The sequence below is a fragment of the Sturnus vulgaris genome, chromosome 13, assembly GCF_052056855.1.
Source record: "Sturnus vulgaris isolate bStuVul1 chromosome 13, bStuVul1.hap1, whole genome shotgun sequence".
In the NCBI taxonomy this organism is placed as follows: Eukaryota; Metazoa; Chordata; class Aves; order Passeriformes; family Sturnidae; genus Sturnus; species Sturnus vulgaris.
Genome location: NC_142255.1, coordinates 18,246,990 through 18,269,843, shown reverse-complemented (window position 1 = coordinate 18,269,843; position 22,854 = coordinate 18,246,990). Strand labels below are relative to the sequence as shown.

Below are 22,854 nucleotides of genomic sequence, written 5' to 3'. Positions count from 1 at the left end.
CTTGAGTGCTCAAAACTGGTCTTTAATAGAAGCAATCTCCTTTTGACCACATGCACTCAAATTTATGCTGGAAACGTCTCAACTCTTCAGCTATAGAAACACTAAAAAAAATTAAGTTGGGTGTTTTCAGCTCTAAACACTGCGTTCCTGCCTCAGATTTTGCTGGAGAAGATGTTACTGCTAATGTCCTAGTTATAACCCTGCCAACACAGGGAGAATTTATAATATCCCATAAAGCCCCTAACTATCGGAAAGGTCATTTTGGCGTTAATACCACTCGGGCATCACCGCTTCATTTGCTGACACTTTTACAGAGCACGTTTGATTCCAGCACAGCTGCTGTAAAACCTTTACAGCTATGGCCTAAGTCTCCAAAAATCATCTTAAAAATCAAGAGCTGGAACATCTTCATCAGCAGGTGCAGGTGGCTTGGAAAGGCTCTGCTCTCTCTCAGTGTGAGGTCCCCCAAAACCCAGGATGAGCACCCCAACCCCACTGCTCCAGGGGGGATTTAATTCTCAGATCTCATCTCCAGCCCTGTTATTCCCAGCACCTTCAGACCCCACCAGTGCTCGCTGCCTTGGCTAAATTAAAAGTCTCCTAATTTCATACAAAATTACCAACCCCTCGCCTTGCCCAGAAAGCCATTTCCTTAGTGCTAAAATAGCTAAATTAGTCTTGCTCAGCCTCCTAAAGGAGCTTGTCTTGTTTATTGAGCGATAAATATAAAGGTACAGTAACTAAATTCATCAGTCCCTAAACGCAGCCGTTGGGAATGGTCATTTCCACCATCCAATCTACGGCTGCATGAATATTTCAGAGTCCTTTTTCCCTTGGGTGCTCGCCTTATCTCTGGAGCCTGGATATTATTTTCTGCTTTTCAGCTTTTTGGATGTATTGGAGGAAATGTCATTATTTGGACCTGGGTGGATTACAGTTGACTTTCCTAAGCCAATTTATATTGGCAAGCTGCTGTTTTTAAAAACCCCTATAAATCACTCCCATGAATTTTAATAATATAACGTGGTTTCAAACATGCTCCCTTAATACGTGACACACTATTACAGCCAGCAATCGCTCCTCGGGTTGTGAACTCCGTTTTACCGTCACCTTCAGCGAGTGCCACGGGGACGAGCGATGCCTCGGCCAGAATCATGGAAATTCCTGCCCCAAATACCTTGTCATTGCAGTGATTGTGACTTATCAGTGAGACCTTAAAGATGCTGGTGCAGAATTCATGGGGATTAGGGCTATTTGCTGATATTTCCCTAAATAAAAAGATGCACATCCAGAGTGCAGCTCCAGGCTGGGATTTGTGGCTCCAACTGGTCCAGAAACTCCCACATGCCAGGAGACAAGGCTATGCCTTCTCATCACCTATGGACCTACTCTGAAGAGCTCTGTCCTCTTCTTGTGCAAATTAAATTCATTTTCTTCCCATCCCCATTGCAACAACTCTATCGTGTCTGCCAGCTCTCAAGGTGTGTCTCTCAGTGGAGAGTGGTCCCCTGGACAGAAGAAAAAGGGCTAAGAGGGATAAGAAATAAAAGCCAGGGAAAAGGAGAGACCTTGGGAGACTTTTGTCAAGAAACATCTGAGGTTCATATGGAGGAACTGATGATGGGGTTTGATGCCTCACTGGTGGCACTGGTGATGTCCCCACTGGAGAGCTGCTTGTTCACGTTGCCTGGTGTTAGTTGTTCAGAACCAAAACATAAGAATATTCCAACCCTGGAAGCGTTCAAGGCCAGGCTGGAGCAGCCTGGTCTAGAGGAAGGTGTCCCTGCCCACCAAGGGGTTGGAACTGGATAGTCTTTAAGGTCCCTTCCAACCCAAACTAGTCTCTGGTTCTGTGAATATAAGAACATCTGCAAGCAAGAGGATCTTTAAGGGATGGACTAATTGCAGGCAGGGGAAAAAAATAATGAGCCATACATTGCTTTTTGGCTTCTGAAAGCAGTGAGGGCTCCCCAGCATAGGATGCAGAAGGATGGAGGTAAAGGGGATGCAAGGACCTCCTCAGACCTTGCCACTGCCTGCTCCACTGCACCAGGCACCACTGAGACCCAAAGCAATCCCTGGTTTAATATTCTTGGGAGAAAAAAATAAAAATCCCGTTTGTGCAGGGAGCAAAGAGGCTTTTCAAAGGCTTTCACTGTGATGATTTCCCCTGAAATGTTGTCACGTTCATCATTAATCTATTTTTTCCCTTTTCTGTAACTTAACCTGCGACAAGCTGACATTGTAAGTGCTTGATTTTCCAAGAATAAATTACAGTTTCATAAATGGTATTTTGCTTCGCTGCTCAATTTGCAAGTGAAATGATGCCAATTGCTTTGTTCACAGGATTTTATCTAGCACGAACAATACCATCCTCAAGATTTATTTATTTTTTAACCCTCAAGTTATTTTCAGAGCCTATATAACAGGAATACATGGAAAAGTACATGACAGCCCATATGTTTTGGCATTATCGACTAACCATGAGCAGATACAAGGGCCCACGTGCCTATAAAACATCGATCTAGGAATGAGATGTCACACACAGAGTGAGACACTGCCCAAAGAGAAAATAATCCCTTAGATCAAAAATATTTACAGTTGCCCCATGCTGGGCTAGAGTGCCCTGAGTGACTTTTTATATGCATGATTTATGATTTTAGGGCTGGGAAATCAGCCCCACCAGCTTCTCCCAGGGATCACCAAGTTGTCTCATGGACCAACATATCCCTAGTGGGGTCTCCAGAACATGGGGTCCTGTTGAAAATACGGGTTTTTACACCAGCTTAATTTTTTTTCTTATATGATAAAATTATAAGAAATAGGAAAAAGAATGAAAGCACCTTGGAGCTATTTATGTTTTTAAATGAAGAGTAATCCTCCCTGCTGGGGACACCAGCTCTGCCCAGGGACAGCCAGGCCACATAGGCTGGGACGTGTCAGCATTAAACACAGTAAAGCCTTTCATCAAAGGAAGGAAAATAGAGGAAAAAGTCCCTGCATGGGAAATGTTAATGTTACGAGATTTGGTTAACAGCCATGGCTTCTGCTAGGACTTTTTCAACTTTTTAGGGGAGACCTTGGTAGAAAAGCCCTCTTTTGGGAAAATTTTGGATGTTTTTCACTTCTGGTATAAGACAAAAAATGAATGGCAATTATTGTGTTAGGAATGGAAAGCTGATGTTTGAGGTGTTTGTGCTCACTAATACATTGGGATGAGTTTGTGAAGAGCCTGGAGCTTCATCTCCATCCTTTAACTGAGCCACCCCCCTGGAGCTGGCTGACTCCTGGTTCTCCTGAAGCTGGTAAATCATTTAACCAAGACCATGGAGCTCTGAGTCTGCAGGTGATGTGGGCAGTAGAGGCAGAGTTTGTATTTCTAACAGAGAAACTGAGGCACAGAGAGAATATTTGTCTTCCCCTTCAGATATGAAAACGTGTTTGCTCTCATCCTCTGTTTCTCACCCTGCTTCCCTCATCCCCCTGGATGAGACACTGGGAAATGTTTTTGCTCTTCCCTTGCAAATGGATGCTTCAAGACAGTCCCAGACTTTCAGAGGCTTTGGATTTGGCACTGAACAAAGTTAAATTTCTGGTAACAAACCATATCACAAAACAGAATTGTCACCTTTCAGGCAACTCCATGAGGCAACATGAAAATCCCAGCAAAATGAAACATTCTCAGCCAGACAGTGTAACCCAGTGTCCCGGCTGAGGCCATCATTAGATTGTTACAATATGGAAAACCAGAATAAAATTGAATTTAAAAGAAGTGAGGGCTTGCCCACTGCAGGTACTGTGCGAATGGGTCCCTCCACGGCTTCCCCACACACAGGGCTGCTGGCCATGAGCTCCGGGCTAAGGGGCCGGGCTGCTAATGGCTTTAAGCGGCGTTAATTGATCCGTGCAGTCACTGTAATTACGGAGCGGGATATGGTGGCAAAACACTGGCAGAGCATTTACTGCTGCGAAAGGAGAAATCCAAATCACGGGTGAATCGATCCTCAGGCAGCCGGCACTGACAGCCCTGGCCCTCAGCGCTGAGGATTTTCCAGTGCGCTCAGGTTTTCTGCTGGAACGTGCTGATTTCAGGAATATTGGATGGGAAGAAGGGTGTTTGTTAACTCTTTTAATCCATTTTTTGCATTTTGCCTTCAAGCCCAGGCTGAGCCACTGCGGGTTTGCCCCCGTTGCACTTAGCAGCCCCTAATCCAAAGGTGTCCAACAGAAAGCACTGGGTATCTTTGCGATTAATTAGCCTTAATGACAACCTGCAGGTTGTGCAGGGTGTTCTATGAGCCACAACGAAGAGCTGCTCTGTGCCTGCAACAGGGACCCACTCCCGTCCTTTTCCTAATGCAATTTATTGATTATTCTAATTAAAACATGCGTTAGTAGGTACTTGTGTGGGGCCGAGGGGGAGTGGGAGCAGCCCCCAGCTCCTGCCTGCGGACACGGGCACCCAGCAAGCGCCTGAGGATGGAAAGTGGAATGAACAGGGGAAGGAAGGAGAGGGAGCTTGGTCCGGGGACAGCTCTGGGAAGTGACAAGGTGTAGGAAGACGACATTGTTTTGCAGTAATCTCCCAACCTTCGTTAATACTGCTGTCACAGCGCCGACGTTCTGCGTTAATTAAAATGAATGGTACATGACAGAGTAATAATTCCATTATTTCTCCATGCTTGCACTTTCCTGTGTTTCATCCCCGAGGAGCAGGGGAGTGGGAGCAGGGGGCAGAGTGCCAGGACGGGGGTCCCTGAGCAGCCGACGGTCCCTGACCTGCTGTCTCCTGTCAGGGACTCGGTGCAAGGACGCTCGGGGCTCCACGGCTGCCGATCCCGTCCGCACCCTGCGCCGCTGCCACAGCAAATCCCTGTCCCTGCAGCCGGGAGGGTCCACATGCCCCATCCATCCAGGGACACACCGACGGCAAGGAGGCCCCTGGAGCCATGACGAGCATCCAGTACAGGGACAAACCCTTCCCTCCCACAATTAGCAGATGCAAGCAACAGACAGACATGGACTGATGGTGAATCAAGGGTTTTGCTAAAATGCCTCTTCTTCAGAGACTGTTCTCCCCCCTCACCACCACCACCTCTCCCTGCCTCTGTCCAACAGCATTCCCAAAAGACTAAACACCTTTGGTTTCCATGGCAGCCTGATTTTCAATGAGCATCCTTCAAGTCCTAACCAGAAAGAAAGTGTTTCATTAAGGCATACAGGACCCACTGGCATCTCACCGGGGTGACAGTATCCTTCCCCCAAAACTAACACCTCTGCCCATTGTTTTTTTATTTTGGTGGATTGATGGAGCCATGGGAAGGGGCTGGCCAGCTCTGCCACTGACTCACAGAGCTTGCTTAGAGAGGGAATTGGGCTGGTTTGGCTTGGGGGAAATGAAATAAATGAAGTGATGATGAGCATCAGGAGGTGGCACATGGAGCTTCCCTCCAGAGTGGCTGCCTCCCCTCCAGCCCATCACAGGGACACCTCCCCAGCTGTCCCCTCCTGAGCTGTCCTGGATACCAATCTTCTGGTTTTTGTTTGCCTATTTCCACCCAGAAATGGCTTTATCATTTTTTAATCACTCTCTGCTCCTGTCTCCTGTTTAACACAAACTGAGCAGTTTGCACACTCACAATTTGCCATTTCTTTTGGGTTTAACCCCATTTAGTGGCTCTGCCAGGCAGATAGTGCCCAGAGCTGGAGAATGGGAAACCAAGGAACTAATGATTTGAAGCACGGCACTTCAGTGCTGCAGGATTTAATAAGAAAGAGTCAAAGCACATTCCCTCCAGCCCAGGGGTGCCAGGGCAGGGCAAAGCAAGATGTGTTTGCTACGTATGTCCAAATAAAGTAAACGTTAAGTAGAACAAGTGACATTTTTTAGCAGAGGATGCTAGGGGAAGGATGCACTGAGGCAAAGCAACCCAACCTTCACTAGCCTGGAACCTTTCAAAGGTTTTTAAGAGACCCCAGGTCACAGCACAGCCTCGGCCCTGGCTTTTCCCAGCCCAGAGGATAATTGCTGTCCAGCCGTGACGTACCCTTTCGCTGACCCCGCCGGGGTCCCAGCCACCCTCCAGGATCTGGCAAGGACAGATATACGGCTGGACCTCAGGGGGCTCCTAAAAGCAGGTCACGCCAAAACAATACAGCTTTGTTGGAGGCAAAGGGGGAACGAAGCCACGGTCAGCCCCGACTGCTGCCACAGGATTTACTGCCCACAGATGGGATGGTGGCTGTGGATGATGCACCGAGCATTGCCCTGGGGCAGCCAGGGAAAAGAGAGCTGGGAAAGTGCCCCCACACTTGGTTTGGTTTCTGGTTTGTATGTGCAGCATCATCTTTAGCTGCAGGAAAGGCTGCTCCCTGGAGACCAGGATTTGGAAAGTCTCAGGTGGGTCCAATGCTTGGCTGAGGTTCCCTGCTTGGACTCATTCCCCCTCCTGCTGGGATGTCTCATTCCAGAGCTCGCAGAGCTGAGCTGAGCTGAAGAGCAGGGTTCTCCCCCAGGGAGGTTTACTCTGCCTTTTACATCACCCTGCTATGGGAGGAGCCTGCTCATGTCGACTCAGGCATGTCAGAGGGACCTGGACCTCAGTCCTCCCTCCCTGAAAGGAAAGCAGGATGCTACCATGCTAGAAGCATGTATTTATCCATCATATTTATCCAAGAGATTAGGAAGGAGCTATAGGGACATGATAGAACCTGTCCATACACAAAGGGGTGGTCAAAGAGCACCAAAGGTAAATGCAGACAAAGATGCAGCAAAGGTACAGCTGAAATAAAAGGTATTATTTCTTCGAAAATCATCTTACAAAGATAAATTAAGCGTATAACAACTTTCCATCTTAGCACCTCCCTCTCAATTTCTTTTGAGAGAACACATTTCATTAAGACTCAAAATCTTCAGACACACCAAAAAAACCTCAACCCAATACATTTTGTCTTGCCCAGTACTAATAAAGCCTTCTGCATTGCATGGGGCTTTTGAACAGAGAAAAGCAACTTTTCTTAATCCTTCTGCAAAACTAGGGTAGTTTTCACAGCCAAATTACCGAGCAGCCTTGCAGTTCTCTGACGATCCTTGCTGCACGAGTCTGATGCATTTCCACAGCACAGGGCAGCCCACGAGCCCTCACAGCAAAGCCTCTGGCGCTTCCATGAGGCAGCTCTCTGCCAGGAGAGAAAACCCATTAGAGCTCCCAAGAGCAGAAACACGTTGGAAGCCAGCAACCTCATTAAATGAATATTCATAAATTATTTTGCTACATAAACAATATTAATATCACACCTTCCACCTTCAAAAGCCTATTGCAGGCAGGGACTCATTAAGACCCCAGCAAAGACCACTTACAGACTTTCAGTTACATGGAAACTCAGAAACTTTATTAAACACGAGCAATATATTTATTTTAATAGAGTACAAAGCCTGGATTTGGCCACCCTAAAACACCACTCAGAGCACTGAATCTCCGAATAACCCGATCAAACAAGGCTAATGTGTGCAATATATCTTGGGTGAGTAATATACAGCCACATTTCCTGCTCCATTTACCCAGTTTTAACTACACCTGACCTACTCTTATCCTAATAGAAAACGGCTGCTCTTCTCATTGCCCGTCCTCCACACATGTTTTTCTGATAATGACCAAAACTAAATCACTTCCCTTTCTCCTAAGTGCTGGGCACCAGCTGTCTTGTGACATTTAACTACAACAAGTCCTTTTGCAGGACCTCCAGGTTAGTTCCTGGGGCCCTGATCCTCTGTCCCTGTGTCCTGTCTCCGTCCTGCATCCGGGCATCGGAACTAAGGCATTAGGAGAAGTGCCGGGTCCTGCACTCAGGTCACAACAGCCTCATGTAACATGACAGGCTTAGGAAGACTGGCTGGAATGCTGCCTGGTGGGAACGGAACTGGGGGTGCTGGTTGACAGCAAACATGAGCCAGAGCATGCCCAGTGGGCAAGAAGGCCAATGGCACCTGGCCCACATCAGCAATAATGTGGCCAGCAGGACCAGGGCACTGACTGTCTCCCTGTACTGGGTACTGTTGAGGCACCTCCAATCCTGGGGTCAGTTTTGGGCCACTCACTCCAAGACAGACAGTGAGGGCCTGGAGCATGTCCAGAGAAGTGAATGGAACTGGGGAAGGACCTGGAGCACCGGGAGTGGATGAGGGAGCTGGGAAAAGGGCTCAGTCTGAAGATAAAGAGGCTCACTTGGCCTCAATGGTCTTAATGATCTTTTCCAACCTAAGTGACTCCATGATATTATGATCCCAGCTCTACAGAGTTTCCCTATTTGGCCTCATCAAGGAGGTATGTGGAGAAAAACCTGGGAGCTGCCTCAGCTTCTGCTGCCATTCTCTTTGTGAGCCAAGGTCTCCCTGCAGCAGTGAGGATGCTGCTTGTCAGCAAGCACAATGCATTGGTTTGTGCCTGGGTGAGAGGTTCTCCCAAACCTGTGAGCATCACCTCACAGAGCAGGTTCAGCTTTGGAAAGGAAAAAAATCTGCTTCCAGCAGTGTTTTTACCCCCCATGGAGCTTAGCTTGGAGTGATCCATCGAGGTGGATTTAAAGCTTCCTGAGCAGCATGTTTAAACGGCCAATTTGACCAGAAAATGTGCTTGATTCACAAGCGCTGGCTGCATTTCTCCAGTGCTGAGAAATCATGGCTATATTTCATTATTGTTACTAATTGCTATAAAGTATTATGGGGAGGCAATGGTACAGGCAGAAAGAAATATAAACCATTTTCAGTCTATTGAGCCCAGAGAACATTTCCCAGGCTTGCTTAGGGGTGCAGAAATCGGTGCTCGGTGCAAATAAATGAGCAAAAGCATTTTTCGAAGGAATTAGCGCATGGCATGAGCAAATTGCAGCAATTGTGCCTCTTCTTTCTTAGCACTGAATTGCCTCTATAATTCCCCATCATTTAGTTGCATAAATCTTGCACAAATAAACCAGCAATTTGCATATGCACAGAAAAGAAATTATAGAAACACAAGGAAAGATGTTATATTTTTCCTTCATGAGCTGGAAATAAATATGCATTGCTTACTGCCTAAGCTGTGTTTGGCCCAGCTCAGAAATAAAAATTTAGGAAACCCTTTAATTTTCAATAATAAATACATATCAGAGGATGAAAAAAATATAATTTGTGGCATACAGAAGCCACAAGTTTCTGGGTTGTTGCATCATGAAGTGCAACGGCAGAGCCATGTGTGCATGCAGAGGATGAAGCATGATCATAGCATCGTAGAATCCTAGAATGGTTTGGGTTGGGAGGGAGCTAAAGATCAGCTGGTTCCAACCACCTGCCATGGGCAGGGACATCTTCCACTAGTCCAGGCTGCTCTAGACCACGGGTTACATCAATGTCTTCATTGACACTGACATCACTGACAATGGCCAAGGGATGCAGCTCACCACAGCTGACAGGAAGAGCGATGCAGAGGGGTGAATGCAGCTGCCTCTGGTGCAGCTCAGTCAAGCACGCACTGAAATAAATGCAGAGGCTCTTGGGGAAGCAAACATCTCTTGAAAACCTCCTTTATCCATCATCTTGATTTTCACCCATGAAATGCCTGTCTTTGTTGTGACTTCGACAGAGGACTCTGAGGCTTCACTACTACAGAAATCCCAGGGTTAAGGCCAGAAGCAATTAAATGATATCTCTAAATTATTGAGCCATAATGCACCATCTGGCCTTTGGCCCCACCTGGACCAAGACACCAGTGGGCACCAGGGGTAGGAGCAGCTCTGACTGTCATGCTGGTGGAGGCTTCCCAGAGGAGCAAAATAGCTGTTTCCGATTAACTCCCCGTGTGACTGATCTAATTCTGGAATAAGAGGGTGTTATTCCAAAACACCATAATCCTCTTCCAAATGACTTAATCACATTTGGAATAATGTGCTTTTCTTCCAAAACATTCATATAGGAAAAAAATCGGGGGTGAAAAAAATCAATCAGAAACAGCCCTTTGTAATAACACCTCGTGCAGAAGAGTTCTCAGTGGGGACTTGTGATACTGCACTGCTTTACAAAGATTTAATAAATCACCATTTGCAGTAATTCCTGCAGGCTGGGAGAGTAGCATGACTGAGAGGCACACAGCATCTCCTCTTCCTCACTCCAAAGCTATGGAACTCCAAAATGATCCCACTGTGCACCGATGCCTCAGGCAGACTCACCCATGTCTCTTGTGTTCCCTATTGACTATTTATGGCTGGAACATTGCTGCAAACCTACTGCTCAGGGATGGTCAGTGAGGCCAAGTTGGAAAGCATAAGAAAGTAGGAACACCCAGACTGAGTCCCCAGGAGAAGGTGCCACCAACATCCACTGGTTCCCACAGCCATTTCTCTCTCTCTCTCCTCTGCATCTGCCACACGACTGGGGCAGGAGGACTCTTGTGTCAAGGAGGAGAAAGAAGCAGTTACTTGGATGAAAGCACGAACTCTCACATCTTTCATCCATTAACTAATCATCCCTCCTGCACAACACATGTGCCAATTCATCATAGGTGATCAATACCTTCCTTGAGGCCCCAGGATGATGAACGTCTCTGTTGATGTTCAAATGACCTTGAGAGAACAGGGGCAGCTCCCTCAGGCACAGGTCAAAGAACCAAGACTCAAGCATCATGTAAGATGATACACAGTCCCAACATCTCTCTGTAAGGCACAGATAAATGTTTTTGGCTAAAAAGCTTCTCCAGAACCATGAAGGAAAATTTTAAGTCATGCAGAGGCTGGAAGACGATGCTGGGACCAAGCAGACCTGAATTTTGTGTGCCAGGCTGGAGCAGAAGGCTGTGACAGTCAACTGCAAAAGGGCAATGTGGTTCCTATTCTGTGCTCTTGCTCTGGGCTTAGGATCAATTCACAGCATCTCTGTGTAAAGAGAGAGTCACAAGCTGGAACCTACATTCTTCACAGAGACCAAGAGTTGATGTAATCCTGTGTGGCTCCTCTCTCAGGTGCAGTCCTTTGCTCAATCTCTAAGGCCATTACCTGTGGCAGGGTAAGGACCAACTGTCTCCCTCTCCCAATCACTGTTCATCTCACCAACCCAGCAGATCCCAGGAACTGACATCCTCCTGTGTGAAGAACTGCTGTCTTCAGCTGCAGCTTTCCCCTCTGCTCATATCCAGCCATGCCAGCAGGAAAATAAACCCCTGTCCTGCTCCATATGCATTGCAAACCAGGGCTGCCCATGGACTACATACAACATGTAGGGTTTATTTTTCTCAGAAGAGGAAAAAAAAGATAACCATAGATAACTAAAGCAGCTTCTCACCTTCATGAAACTGAAAACAAATCTTTAAGACAGTTGTTTGTCCTGCAGAGCTCAATGTTTTACCCCAAAAACAATTGAAAGAAATGCTGAGAACTGGCAAAGCTCCTACAGTAGTTGTTTGCGTGATTTAGGTTAAAAATAATTGCTGTCCAGGCTTATCTGCCTGACATAAGTAATTAGATCACAGAGTACTTAAAAGCTGCCATTTCCTATGAGCATATTTTAACATGGCCTTTATCGTTTGACCTTTATATCTGCAGAGGTTTCATCCGCTCCCTGCTGCTGTGATGGATTTATTTTTGAAGACTGGGCTCAGGCTTGCCAGTCCTCGGGCGAGGATGCCTCACAGGAGACAGATTACAGCTCCAGCAGCTTCTGCAGCGAGGAGGAGAGAGCCTCTCTTTATGAAGAGACGTGACAGACCTGGACCCTGCTGCAGCTCCACCAAAATTAATCTCCACAGTTAAATTTATTGTTTGCACTAAGAGCAATTATTGATGGGCACTAGAAAGAGTTGGGCAGTGTAGAAATGGGGGAATGTGGAAACCACTGAAAGGGAATGGTCCTTATCATATGATATATAATCATATATCTAATATATTCATACTTTCAGAAACAAATTCATAATTTTCCCCCCAAAAATGGAGAAGTGTGGCAAACCCTTCTTGTACATCTCAAAAGCAGGAGATGTGCTTCCTGGCTCATGGGTGAAGCAGCTCCCTGACTCTCAAAGCTCAGAGAAGGCGCCAAAAGCAAAATTCTAAGAAGAAAAGAGCCCAAGAGAATAGATCACTATCACTATTTTCAGTCACAAAAATAGCTACAGGGAGACACTGATCCTATGCACAACAAAACCCATAGATAAAGAGCAGGGTCCGCTAGAGCTGAACAGCTTTGAGTAAATTTAAAAAACCAAACAAATCTAACACATCAACTAATTTCTTTCTGTTTTTATGAAGCCCAGACTTGGGTAGGTTCTCTCTTCCCATCGGCAACCCTTGAGAAGCAACTTGACTTTGCTAGAGTTGTCAGATTTATAAAATAAGAGATTTCATTTTTACACCTCACTCAATTTTTAAATGAAATCTAATTTCCTTTTAAAAGACATTTTCAAACTTCCCTCACAACTGATGGATTTGGTTTTCTTTTATTGTCCAAACTTCTTTAATGACATAAAGACCCTAAATTTGAAGGGATATAATGTTTGCAGAGCCTTTTAATATCTTCATGGATAGCAATCTTGTCCCTGTCTTCACGCAGATTAAGTGAGATACTGAGGTCAGAGTTATTTTGGGAGAACACACAAAGAGGTTGCCTTCCTTAGGGGACCAGGCTGAAAATCCTGAAAGCTGCCAGTCAGGTACTCTTCCTGCTGAGTTTCAAATTTTGAAGCACAACAATAATGCTGAGTCTTGCCTCCATCTGGCAATGGTGAGACATCTCCTATCCAGATTCTCTAGCACTCCACACCTTTGGAGTAGGTGGAAAAGCCAATAGGACAGCTCATCCCTTGCCACTGGTAGGACATGATGTGGATTGAAAAGATGATGTACCACCCATTCAACCAGTGCTCCCTTCCCACCACATCTCAAGCAAGGCCCCAGCCCATACCAGTTTTCTGCTGGTAGCTTGAGGTGGATTTGAGCAGCTGAGGACCATCAGTCCCATATAAAAGCCAGGGCTGTTTTAGATCTCCAGCTGCTTTCAGAAGCGGTACAGATGGGAACAGCTGCTGCAAACCAGAGCTGTTTTCCATCAGGTAGGCAAAGCTAAGGGTCTCTTCCATGTTTCCATGTTTCACAGAAGTTTGTCTCATCTGTGAGTTTGTCTGTTTCAAGGGGAGGCAGAATATCTCTTAATAGGATTTCAGGACCGCTTTATCTATCAAGGACAAAATCCCACAATGAGACAACATCACTGAGAGATTATCCTGTGTTCTCTGAAGGAGAGAGCACAAGATTATCCTGAAATGAGGCTTATTTCTGTTGAGATAATGAGAGATAATTAGTAACCCCCTTTGCATAGCTGGGTGACCCAGAGAGCACTCCCAGACTAGAAGAGCAGCAGCATTTCCAAAGGGAAGGAGTCCAAGATCTGACATGGACTCAATCTGAAAGAAAAACTTCTGGAAAGGATCAGGGCAAGGCCATGAATTTATGAAGTAGTTGTTCGGCTGACTCTAATTTTTAAAGCATTATTATCCTTTTAGCAGGGCTGTCGGGTAGATGGAAGCCAGAGCCAGTGTGATGAAGAGCAGCTGAACAGCGATTTGCAGCAATTCCTCCTGCCTTCCACACTTTTTTTTTCTGCAGAGCAGCAAGCCAAATTGCTTGTAACCAGCTTACTGCAGCCTGAAATGCTGCAAAAAGGGAAATTTCTGGGCTGGTGGTGTGAGGAATGAAGAGGGAGAATGAAAAAGAAAGAGAAACACCAGCAGCAGGTCCTGAGATCCACTGTCATTCCAAAGCCCAAAGCCAGACAGGTGTCAGAAACACTTACTTTGAATTCTTGGAGATTCTTTCTAGACTGACCCAAACAGGGCAAACCAAAGAGCCATTTCTGCAGATTTAAATGCATTTTGTGTGCCCTTGCAGCAAATTCTCATCTTGCTCACAGCTGTATCCTCTGCATTTCTCCAATAAAAGCATTCCTGTTGGATGCAGCACCCCTCTAACCTTCCAGATGCTCAAAAGCCACCTTCCAAGTAATGCAATCAAAACAATCCAGCTAAAAGCCTTTCTTCTGGCCTAGGCTGACATGAATTGTTTCTAATAAAGCTAAAGCTCTGTGGGACAACTAATGGGTGCTTATTAGTACAGGCAATGGACTATTCAATCACCCATACAGAGAAACTAATGGGGATTGATGACCAAAATACAGGATGAGGATTTACCTCTATATAAACAGCTGATAGGCTGGTGATTGGATTAATCTTAGGTACCAATGGGGAAAGTTCATACCTGGCTAATACAGAGATAAACAAAATATGTGGAAAATAGCATCACTGGGTCCCTGAGGGGGTTTAATGTTATTGCTGTGCCAGCAGGTGGGTTTCCAGAGATGTTCACCTTTCCAAACAGCACTGGTTTGGGAGCAAGTTAGAAGACGGTGTAGCCCACACCAAGATGCAAGAAAGCAGCTGGAAAACCTCTGGATGAACCTTTGCACTCAGTAAGAGTAGGCTTAGATTAGATATTAGAAAGAAATCTTACTCTGTGGGGGTGGGAAGGCAGCAGCAGAGACTGCCTAGGGAAATTGTGGATGCCCCATCCCTAGAAGTGTTTAAGGCTAAGCTGGAGGGAGCTCTGAGCAACCTGGTCTAGAGGAAAGTGTCCCTGCTCATGGCAGGGGAGTTGGAACTAGGCGATCATTAAGGTCCCTTCCAGCCCAAACCATTCTATGATCCTCTGTTTTTTTAAACCACCTTGCATACAATCTTACCTTTTCCTGCTTCATCTCCTCCCTTCAGCAAATGCTTCCCAAGATTCTTCTAAAACCCAAGATTTTTCTACCTTTGTCCTAGAGCTGATGGAGGAATGGTATGATTTGCTGAGTTGAGGGAAGGGCATGGTCACCTCTGGGGCTTCTAAGTCGCTCTTCCCTGCAGCAAAGCACTCCTTGATTTCCATCCTCCCATTTCCTTCCCTTTGAAAGGCCTCTGACCAGATCACAGATGGCAATTCCTATGTGACAGATCCTAATGTCATTATTGATGACAAACCAGATGTCCAGGGAGACATAAAGCTCCTTTTAATCCAAAATTCATCAAGAGCCTCACCTTTGTAGTTTAGGGTGAGTGCAAAGGTATCTTCATTGGAAGGGGTTGGGGCCTCACATTTCTTTTCCTCTTGCCTCAGTTTTCCTTTGGACAGCATGGCTGGAAATGACTACACCAGATACCAAAGGGGTCTTGTTCTCAGTAACAGCATCATTAGAATGCTACAAAAATCTCTCTTGAACTTTACAAGGGCCTGGGAAGGGACATGCTGTATGTGACAGAGCGTGTTATGAACCTCAAGCCACTATAACATGCTGCTCCTGCTCCTTGCTGCATTTTAGGTACATAATTCCTAGTCAAGAAACAAAGAATTCCTGGTTTGGATTATGGAGCAATCCTGATGCCTAATATGTCAGTTTGTCTCCTGCCTGACAGCTAAATATAATCTATTTTTTCCATAGATTAGGTGTTGTATAGTTTTCCTGCTATCAGTCACTGGAGTAAAAGGGAATGGCAGGGGATCAGCATAAGCAGGAGATGCAGTGTGGACCACAGCTAGTTAGCAGCAGGTAAAACACCACAGGTGACTTGTTCCCACTAACATTTTAAAACAAGAGCTCTTGTGCTCATTATCTCTCTTGGAGACAGGGGAAAAAATCCCAACAGCCTTTGTGTCAGTGAAGACAAAGCTTTGCTCGGTAGGAGATGTTCTATACAGCATAATGTATGCCGGGAGCAATCCCGGTGTTTTATGGGCCCGCTTAGTGTGAAGTGCAAAACAGGCTTGGGGCTGAGGCTGCATTATTCATGGGGGACCTTAAATATTTCAGTGTGAGGCTGAGGTAGGGAACAACGTAACAATAGCATATTGTCCCCTTTCTTCCCCTAAAATCATTGTTTGCATTTAAGAAGACAAGCAGGGAATCTTTCCCTTTCATTGTAATGCCATGCACTGACACATGACAGGGAAAAGCAACACTGAGGCAAACCCCACAGTCCCTCCAAGGAGGTGGAACTTTCCCATCATCTCCCAGCTCCCAAGGGTATATCAGTCTGTAAAAAAGGAACAACTCTGACATTTATTTTTGGAGATGATTCCCCAGTTCTGTGCGTGAAGGGACACATCAGCAAATGGGTGTGCAGACAAAGAAAGTTTCTGGCAGATTTTCCCCTTCGAATCAGCAGAATTATTTCCACGCCACTCTCCTGTGTATGACTTGCTTAATTCAGAAGCAATGGCTGGTTCCCAGCAGGGCAGTGGGAAAATCCCAAAATTGCAATGCTTGGGGTAATGTGGTCAGAGCAGGGAGGGCAGAGGCCGGTGAGGAGGCAGAGCTGCCTCTGTGCAGATCCGCTGCTGCCATCAGCCGGCAACTGGAATCCAGCACACGTCCTCTCCCTGGGATAAGAGCTAAAGCTGACACAACACACACCACTTACACCAAGCCCCTCCTTGGCTGTTTTCACTGAGAAGAGACATCCTTGGGCTCAAAAAAGAGCAACACAGCAGATGGGATGCTCAGACACGGGGGAAAGCTGGATCCCTCCAGGCAAAATTTGCCTTTAAATGCTGTTTTATTCTCTCCAACACCATGGAGGTGAGAGTCACATAAGCTTAAGGACAAGCCTCACTGTGTCCCAGGCTGGGTATCGTGGAGCTCAGCAGACATCAGATCACTTGGGCAGCTCCTTATATACTGTTCACACAGTGTTGAATTGGGACCAGAGCTTCAGGATCCAGTCTCCTTGCAGACAGCCTGGGTCTTACTATTTATCCCTACAGCTCTAGTCTCGTGTTGAGACTCTTGAGTGGAGTGAGGTTTGGACAAACTTCAGATAACTTCAGATAACATGATTCCGGCCAGAGCTACATGAGATTCCAGACCTTTCTCACTTCTGTTTCCCTTCCTGCGAAGATAAATCTTGGCAGCTGTCTCTCGCACGAGATAAAACAGAACCAGCTCCCTACATCTGACATAGCTGAAGCAAAATAAAATCCCTGTTTCTGCTCTTTTTGGAACCATCAGAAAAAAACTCAGGTGACTTCCCCGACAGTGAGAAATTCTGGTATTTCAGTTTTGATGTTTAAACTCACCCATGTTCCTTCTCAGCTTAGATCAAGGTTCATAGCCAGAAATTCTCATTCCATAGCCACAAAACCTTACACTAGCCCACTGTATCAGTTTATCTGTAACCTCTTATATGTGCTGTGCTTCCTACATGGAGCCATTTGCATCCAGTTCCTTCCAAAACAAATCTGCACAACTTTTCCTTTGAAATCAGCCCTCCAATGGTGGGGAGATACAGGACTCAAATATTTCTCAGGTAACAGCCCTTTATTTGCAAGGACATGTTGCTGCCTCCAACAACTGCTGCACATTGACAGGTCTCTTACTACAAGGCTGATATGACCACTTTGCAGACTTCTCTTTTGTTTAGATTAACTGATAATTAACAGGCACAGTTTTTTTTAGAAGATGGAGAACACAGAGATTGCTGAGAAAGACTGGGCACAACCTGCACACATCCCATGACAGAGCACTGAACTTTCTCCAGCAAGAACATTCCTGAGAGCCAAATCCTGATGCAGCCCCTGCGCTGCCCTAGGTATCCCATATAATTTATTCCCTTGGCAAAGCTGCAAAGCTCTCATTTGGGATGTGGGGAAGAAGCAATAGGTCCCCTCTTTGCTGCAGGGGTGTCCCTGCAGACCCACACACCCCCTGTGCCATGACACAGGTGCAGTACAGACATTGGGGTGCTGCCATCCCCAGCTCCTGCCAGAACTGACTGATCCTCACTCCTGACCTGGCTTGGATTGGAGTCCATGACCTAGAGGTGAACTGCTCTATATCCCATATCCAGTCTCCCACTGAGTTTATTTTCTGGTGTGGCAGATCAAAGACTGCTGTAAGGAGAAAATCTATCAAAGGCTCAGCACCTAACATAGATCCAGCTCGCTTTTATGTTTACTTTCAACAAGCATACTCCTTCCTATTGTTCAGCAACCACTTTAAAATGGACAATTATCAGATTTCCCTATTAATGGGAAAAGTCAGGCAGTCATAAATCTTAAAATGTGCTACTATCTGTGAACTGCATGTATCACATTATGGAAAAACCAATCTGTGGAGGAAAGCTATTACCAAGTGACTGTGTCTTGGCTCAGCAGCTGGTTTTAATTTCAGCAGAGGATGCCCTCTGCTTCCTAGCACCCAGCAGCACTGCTCTTCCCACTGTTTCCCTGTAAGCACTGCAAAACTACAGTGTTGGCCAAGCACTACAGCTGCAATCAACACGGAGAACTTCTGCATCTAAGACAACTTAGCAGCCCTTCACTGCATCTGCCTTGTCTTTCATTCCATCCAAGAATGGTTTGTGTTGGAAGGGACCTTAAATATCATCCTGTTCCATCCCACTGCCATGGACAGGAACACCTTTCACATGGACCAAAAGATACAGGTTAGTCTTCTGGATAAGGCAGCAGACTGTCATTCAGGAATTCCCAGGTGGGATTCTTGTCCTCTCCACCAAAAAGGGTTGGAATCTAAAGCAGCCATGAGGACAAATCTGAGTTTTGCTACAGTTTACAAGTGGCTTTGGATAAATTGCTTAACCACCCTCAGTTCCCATTCCCTGTGCTAGGTGGGATACTCATGCCCAGTTTACTGGGATGTCTCATGAATTATCTGGTATTTAGGAAGCTCTTAAATCCACGTAACTCACATGTAACAATGAAATGTGATCCTACTTTTAGATAAAACAACAATAATTCAGAACTGAGCACATTTTGTTTTGATTTTCCTAAGACCGTCTGAATTCACTGAGACAAGTGACAAAGAAATATGATTCACCACATTCATGACTATTTCCAAGATGGTTTACTTTAATCTGAGCAACTGGAAAAACGTTAAAGGCAAAACTGCTTTACCCAGCTGACTTAAAAAGGTTGTTTCATTCCACATTTCTGTTTTCAATAAACATCCCAGGATAAAAACATCCCCTGCAGCAGATCTATGCAAAGGACAAAAAGGCGTTAAATCCAAAGTGGGGGCGAGTGGAAGAGATAAATAGTTTACTCCTATTATCTTTACCATATGTTCTATTCCAACTGGATACACATAAACAGCATGCAATCTTCAAGCTCAGCTTTAGACTCTTTGAAGTGACCTGACCATACTACTGATTTATTTCAAACTAACCTTTCTCTTTGAACCTTAGGTCAAGGTTAATTCCATAATAAAACATACCTTATACAGCTGGCTGTTCCAGTGGTGCTAGCAAGGAACGAAGCCCTCAGTCATAAGCATTTGTTTCACTGAGTGTGGTATTGTATTTCTATTTTCCCTTCCCTGTATTAATTTCCTTCACAGATCCTAGTTAAGTGGGAAAAAAACCTTTTTTCCGGTCCATGAGATCAATTTTACACACACTGGAATTAAATGAAGACATTTAAGCCACATTTCTTTGCTGAAATGCATCCGCCAACACCAGAAACTATTTTTATTACAGTCTATGTTTAATAATCAGATCTTCAATTTCATAAGAAGCCACACAGCTACGTTATTCAAACTCCTGCACTGGCAATGACCCTTTCAGTATCTTTTACAAAACCATCTCTGTACTGAATCACAGCAAATCACCAAGGATAGCTTTTCTATGTAGGTAAATTAAGTGGGAAAAGAGAAACATGTTTGAAGAGCCCTTCTCAAAAAACCAAAGGAGAGCTCCTTGCCAGTTTGGCAGTGCCCCAGCCAGTCTTGCCTGCCTGTATTGAAGCACGCCAAGCAGGGGTGGAAAGGTGTGGGAGAAAGCTCGGAATGTGGGATGCAGTCACTAAGAAATGCTGAGATGCACAACACATTGCTCAAGCATTGCTCATCAGATTGTTTTCCAGAGGACGGGAAAGATGCTTTTGAATTTCAGCCTGCAGCCTACTTCACACACTCACAGCACTTAATTAAAAAGCAGCAGCACCAAAGTTAAACCAGCAGCTGTTCCACATTTCTCCTGACTCCAGAGCTTTGCCAACATGATACCTCTTGGAGCTGGTTGGGAGAGGGATGAGTAGAAACCTTTGTTTGGGTTCAGAGTTTCTGCAAGGCACAGGCTGGAAAACCTTATCAGCTGTAGCTAACCTTGAGGGGAATTGTGCTTCCCCTCCAAAGGAACAATGACTTTATCCAAGCTTATTCTCCCACATTTTGCAGGCCTGAGTCTACAGTGGCTGATGTTCAGGATCACCAGCACACCAAAGGGCACCTCCCCTAAAACAGCTCCAAAAGCTTTCAGCACTTCATCTCTGGCTTAGGGGCAGCTTTGTAAAACAGAGTTTAGCCCAGTGTTAAACGAGTTTGAGCAGGCAGCACTCCCAGGCAGCATCAATACAGCAAACTTGTTATCTCATCAGTATCTGTCACTGCTGAGCACAGCTGAGCTTGCCATAATGGAAGCACCATCCATTTGGAATCCCAAAGGCAGGCATCAGTTTTGGATCAATGCTCTCAGAATCTCCATTAACTATTACAGTGCCAGGGATGTTTTAGATCTATTTTGGGTTAATTTCTTTAAACCATAACAAGGCCACAGAAGGTCTTTCACTGCATTTTGACTCTCTTAGAGTAATATAAAAAGTGGTGGCACAGGAAGCCCAGCATCCTCAGAACCGACGTGGTTCCAAGGAAAACCTTTTCCCTCCAGCTCTCCATTCCCATTTCACCACACTGTCTTTCTCTTCCAGTTTCTCCTCAGGGACTATTGCCTAGTCCCACTCCTTAATCACATGCCAGGATGCCCCACTTCCAACAGCAGGGTCCCAGCTGGCAGTGCCCTGCATGTGCTGCTCTTGACCCCATGCTCTGTCCCAAAACCACAGCCCCAGGCACGTTGTGAGGTAAAAGATACAACATGCAGAAAATCCCAAATAAGACATACTTTTTGCTAAATGGAGTGTCTTTACCTGTCCCACAGATATCAAGAGCATTACTCCCCCTCTAACACAGTAATTGGTATCTTAAATGAAGATACTGGAATTATATCAGTTCAAAAGCTCAATATAACAATGTAAAATTCCACCCAAACGCATTGAAAGAGACACCTCTACCATTTTCTAATCTTCTTTAACAGGCACCAAAAATATTACATCTAATGATTTATTAGTGAATGAAATCAGCCAATTAGACAGCCAAGGACTGACTTTTCAAAAGGATCACACAGAACAACTTAATATCATGGGAGGTAATAAACATGTCCTGAGCTGGATCGCTGAATGATGCCGCTAACAGCCTGTCAGAGATATCAGATATTTACAGCAGAATAAGGCACCACATCAGATAAAGTAAAATACATCCTCTCAAGGATATAGAAATATGGAAAGGAATCACTCCAGCTGCATTTCAAATCTGGATAATTTCCATAACTCCTGAGAAAATGCTTTGTGTGGTGCTAGTTCTCTTCTTAAGGCACCCATCCATGCTGCTGGCATGTGGGCGACCCTCTAGAGCAAGTAAGTTGAAAAATAGCTCAGACCTCATAGACTGGACAACGTTTTAAAGATAAAAACATGTACAGGTATCCACTACATTGGGTAACATAAACTAAAGGCACCTTTAAAATAATTTTGTCTACATGTTGCCATTAAATATCAGACCCAAGCAAGTATTTGTGCTGTCCTAGAGGCTTCCTATCACAGCCTTTTTGATGCAGCTGTTATGGAAAGACATTTTTTTTGATAAACTAGTAAAAAGCAAGTAAATAAAGCTACAGCACTATTCAATTATATGCATCATTGTGAAATATTTTACAATTTAATGCAAACTGTGCACAGGCTATGATCTATGTGGTTCTATCCAAAATTTTGAAACCTCATCATTACTAAATGTAATCAGAATTATTAAAAACTTCAAGTCATTCAAGTGGTTGATTAAGAATAGGAATTCTGCACTTGGGAATCAAGTTCTCTTTTTTTGCTTGGATACCAGTTTGCCCTTAGACAGGATGTAACACAGCTGGTGTTCCTGATCAAGAAGGCTGCAAATTGGAGCTACAGCTGTCTCTGGAGATCCAGCTATGAGATGAGGGCCCAGTAACAGGTATTCACAACTGACCTTAGCATTTTTCTGAGCATCTGTGCATGCCTGTATCAGTTACTTCATGGATATGTGCAATATCCCTCCTGAATGAAGAAACCAAGAAAGGTGTTAGAAGACATCCAATATTGCTATACATTTCCAAAATTTTACTCAGGACGTCAACAGCATTTGGGCTGAGGAGACTTCCACATCGGTGATGGGGATTTCCAAGACATTTTGGGACTGGCAAGATGCTTCACAGCATTAACACCACACCAGCATTCCAAGGAGGAACACTGAACCTCAATTTCAAGCAACATAGTGAATGCAACTTGATAAGAGGTTCAATTAAAAAGTGAATCCTTCTCCCTTAATCCTGCAACACCAGCCTGCAGAGATAATTCAAACAAACCTGGAATCTTCCTCGAGACTACAAATTTGGATGATAAAGGGAATTGTTGAGGAGTAATGACATTATACATTCTTTACTTAAGTCTGTTAAAATTAGAGCTACATAAAACCAAATTTGACACAAAAAGCAGTCTCCTTGGATGACCCTTCTGGCTAATCTGCTGTTTCACACGAATGCAATGCCCAAGCTGGGAGCTTGCATCTGCCATGCCCCAGCAGTTGAGGGCAGGGGCCTCGGACCCTCTCGATGCTGTGCAGAGGATGGAGCACAAGCCATCTGACATGGCCACGGTGCAATTAACACCCCAGAACTGTCAGTGTCCCCCCGCTGTCCCCTGCCTTGAGGT

At 45.1% G+C, this 22,854-nt stretch overlaps 1 protein-coding gene across 1 annotated transcript in view; it reads right to left on the bottom strand.

The window, feature by feature from the left end:
* LOC106852127 (gonadotropin-releasing hormone II receptor-like) overlaps positions 1-22,854 on the bottom strand; it is a 44,019-nt gene that overhangs the window by 4,503 nt on the left and 16,662 nt on the right. The gene's annotated exons all lie outside the window — the stretch shown is intronic.